The sequence below is a fragment of the Bidens hawaiensis genome, unplaced genomic scaffold (genome assembly GCF_021521415.1).
Source record: "Bidens hawaiensis isolate Kalapana, Puna unplaced genomic scaffold, B.hawaiensis_p1.1 tig00007858_1, whole genome shotgun sequence".
NCBI lineage: Eukaryota > Viridiplantae > Streptophyta > Magnoliopsida > Asterales > Asteraceae > Bidens > Bidens hawaiensis.
Genome location: NW_027491545.1, coordinates 129987 through 134876, shown reverse-complemented (window position 1 = coordinate 134876; position 4890 = coordinate 129987).

Below are 4890 nucleotides of genomic sequence, written 5' to 3'. Positions count from 1 at the left end.
TTTCTAAAAAAAAATAAAAGAACTCAAAACGGGCTGGGGGAGGCTCGAACCCGCGCCCCCCAGCTCGTCCATTGTCTTATCAAGCTGCGAGCAACCAACTGAGATAACCATTGATTCGTTTATAGCATTAAATCATATCTATTAAACAGACAGACGAACACCCAGGAATACTTATAAACCCTAGATCGTTAATCCGTTTAATAGCTTAATGATCGATAAAATAGACAGAGGGTTAATGATCCTCTATTGAGGACGAACTGGTTACACAAAGGAATTACCTGCTAAGATGCTTAGACGAGGGTTAATTGGTTACAACATTTTACGACAGCCGCAGGTCAAGAACACAGCCTTTGACACGAAGTTGATGTAATTAAAGATGGGGTTCATGTTGGCGATATCATAAGGATGGTGAATTTAGGTTTTAATTAAATTTTGGTGATCGTTTACGTGTATATCATAAACAGTTTAAGGTCGGCTCCTTAATATATCAATTGCAGATTCGTTTTGATTGAATTAACATATTAGGAGTGTCGGTTAGGCCGAAATTGGTATGTACAACGTGATTATGATTAAGTTTCCATATACACAGCGAGATTTGAGGTCCAAGAAATACCAATTGTTAATCGGGTTCAAACAAACGAATTTGGGTTTGAATTTGGGTCGGGTAACAGGTCTAGATCCAGGTTTGGTGAGTTAGTATACATAGTTTTGCACTATAGTCCCTAGAGTTTAAGGGTGGAAACATAATTGGGTAAAATTTATTAGTTTGGGTTAAACTTGCCAAAGATTCATAGTTATAAATACATATTATATAATGAATTAAATAATAGTAAAAATAGTTAATTTACTTGATAATGCGGTAAAATTTCCGAGCATCGAAATGGGTCGGGTTTTAATATAAATAATAAATTTTAGATAGTCCGAGTTGTTACATATTACAATTTAATTTCTTGACAAACCTAACTAATCTATAATATAAATAAACGAAAATATAAAAATCCAATATGTCGCGATATGGTCGCTCCCCCTTTTTCTGGAGTCACCAGATTTGCTTAATTTTTAAATGGAGATTTCTCATGCATTTGACCCAAATTCACGGGAATGGGTCTCATCAAACCTAGATATTTCTTAAACGGATTATAATATTACATTAAATTAGAAACTAATCTCACCAAATATTTGTTGTAAAAATCCTATAAGTAGGGATATACTAAAAATTAATATATGCTTTATTTAAAAAAAAGGTATATATTATTTATAATTAAAAAACCAATTTTATAATAAAAAAAATAAACGGGTCTTGGGTCTCATCAAACCCATATAGCTTTTAAACTGGGTTATAACATCTCTTTTATTTGTGAAACAATTTATTATCAAACCATAAGCATATTATTGACGATGAAGAATTTGGACCATAACTTAGAAGCTGTGATTATATGAGATATACAAAGGACAACAAAAATAAGAAAGGTGGGAAGGAATCAAGTCCATTGATCTTAGATTTGAATGACTGAGATTAATTTAATATATAAAAATTGATGGAAAGGGCATGAAGGTAATAACTCACATTTGTTGACTTTTTCTCTCCACATGCAAGGCACATGTCAATTCTTCCATCATTTTAAAATGTCCATAACTTTTTAATACGACATTATTTTTAAAAAAAATCACCATAATAATAAGCGTTTTTTTATCTTTAAATGAGTATCATATTGTTATATAAAAATAAAAAAAATTAGTGGGTGTTTTTAATTGTGTTTTTTTGTTGTTCATTGTGTCTTTTAGTTGAGTTTTCATATGAATTGTATTATAGATTTTGATAATTATATTTTTCAATTGGTACTCATATTAAAGACAAAATTAAAACAAAGATTACGGCATTGTGTCGTTTTGTTCATCATTAACTTTTAGTCATTGTGTAATACGTTCATTGTCTTTTATTCGGATTGACATATGACAAATTCATTTAATTTGAGAAAAATAGTATTGCGTTCATTGTATATTACGTTCAAGTCATTGTGTAATATGTTGTTTCCATTGTGTTTTATGTTTCAAGTCATTGTGTTATATATTCACCATTGTGTCTTACGTTTTAGGTTATTGTGTTATACGTATTCAACATTATGTCTAACGTTTTAGTTCATTGTGTTATACGTATCCACCATTGTGTTTTACGTTTAAAGTTATTGTGTAACATGTATTAATCATTGTGTTTTATGTATTAGATAATTTGTTGTTATTTTATCATTATTTTACATATTATTATTACACAATGGTGTTATTAGTATTTAAAAAACATAATGTTGAGTTAAAAGACACAATGACGAAAAAACACAACGACGAAAAAAGACACAATGATAAGCGAAAAGACACAATGGTGTGCGAAAAGACAAAATAACGAAAAAAGACACAATTGTGTGCGAAAAGACAAAATGGTGTGCGAAAACACACAATGACGAAAAAAGATACAATGATAAGCGAAAAGACACAGTGGTGTGCAAAAAGACACAATGGTGTGTGAAAAGACACAATGACGAAAAAAGACACAATGATAAGCGAAAAGACACAATGGTGTGCGAAAAGACACAATGACGTGATTATTATTTTAAATTTTATATAAAAAAATCATACTCATATTAAAAATAATAAAATGCTTGTTATTATGAAGATTTTTTTTTTAAAAAATATCATACGAAAAACTTATAAACGTTCTAAAATGATGGCGGTATTAACATCTGCCTTGCATGTGGAGAGAGAAAATGTGTACAATTACCTATATACCTTTTTTCTTTTGGTCCCCACTTGACACATGTCAATTATTTATGGTTTCTCACACTTTTCATTTTTGTTACCCTTTGTAGAATAACTTGACCCCTAATTATGTATGTGAAATAAAATATTTATCAGTGAATTCTTTTGCTTTTTGTTTATTTTAATGAGATTGAAGATTAAGTTTCTACGAAGAAGAGTATATTGTTGGGATTTGGCAGTCAAGTCTTGGTTATCTCATTTATTTGTGAAACAACTTATCATCAAACCATAAGTATATTATTTTCATACAATAAAAAAAATTCAAAAAATAAAAAAATATTAAAAACCAATAATATAAAACAACACCCGTAATACGGGGGATAAAAACTAGTTGATGAATAACTTTTTATATAAATACTAATTTAATGAATGCAATTTGTTTTTGTGTCATTCCTATTTTGGTTGAGCGATGTGACATTCGTCAATTTCGGGTCTCGATTCGTATTCGTTTTATAAACTTTAATTATGTAAACCGACCCGTTTTGTAAACCGAAACCCTCGACATATTCAAAATGATGGATTTTATGTTACAATATTGTTTTACACATATTGGGTCTTGAAAACATCATTTTCGGTATTTAAAACGCGTAAAAATCACTTAAAACGAACTTCGGGGGCCAAAACTGCCATTTTGGAAACTATGAAAAATCTGTCACCAGCCCTCTTGTGTTTCACACCCATATTTGACCACCAACATTACCCTATATATACACCACTATTTCCTTCATTTTTCCCCTGCTACAACTCCAAAATTTCTCCCAAATACAAAGATCTTAAAGTCATTTTCTTAGTTGTTCTTGAATGTTTGACTTCCAAAGGTCAAACTGAGTTTAATCTTTCATTCTAATTAACATATATAATCTTATTAATACTTTTTTATGATGGCACAACATATATATATATATATATATATATATATATATATAATACCCCTTGTTACCTTTGATAGTTACTTCTCCGGTTCCGATCGGTGAGGTTTCAGACCTTGTAAGGCAAGGCTTCATGGAGAAATTAGTGTTCTTGATTTATATATATATACTTATATAACTTGTTGATGCATACTAACCATGCTTAACTTCTGCTCATTTTTAGTTTATTTACATGTTCCATGGTTATAGGTTTGAGGATCTATGCTTCGGTTTAACCGTAAATAACTCTAAACCGTACACCGAACTTTGCTTACTAGTTTTTCCTAAATACTTTTTTAAACATGTTTATTGTTAGATCTCAGTTAATAAAACCATTTTATGAGTTCCATGGTTATGGGTTAGTAGATTCTAAACTCGGTCTTAACCCGAAACTAGATCTGAACCGTAAACCAAACTCTTATTTAAAGAATTTATTGTTAACTTTTTTGTTGTAAAACTTAAGTATTTTCATTTCTACATTATTATACAAGCTCTTGGATATTTGGGCATGTGAAAACCATCTATAAACTTATTGTGAGATAGAAACCGAACCAAACCGAACTTTCGTTTAAAAGACTTTATTGTTAACTTTTGGGTTATAAAACTTAAGTTTCATCAATTATAAAACTATTATACAAGTTCTTTGATATTTGGACATGTGGAAACCATCTATGAACTTATTGTGAGATGGAAACCGAATCAAACCGAACTAAACCAATTTTTACTCGCTTAAGACACACAAGTGTGTTTTTAGCTATCAAAACTTGTATATTTCTTTAAAAATAGTTTACAAACTGATTTTATTTATTTTCTTAAGTACTTGGAAATGTTGGATCCAACTTGATCTTATAACAAAAGTTTGGACCGACAAAACCGAACACTCGCTTAACGGACGTTATTAGTTCTAAAACAATAGAACTACATACTTGGTTAAATCTTATTAAATTTTATTGAGTTATCTCATAACATTCATTATTTTTGAAAGTTGACTTTGGGATTGACCAATTATCAAGACCCGAACCAACAACCCGAAACACTCGTTAAAACACGTTTTAGTATCTTTATTCCAAAGGGACTTGCATTCTTGCATTTTACCCACCTTATTACTTAACATAGGTTGAGTAAATATCAAGGTTAGATACTTTAACTCGGTTTCGAGCAAACATTTACA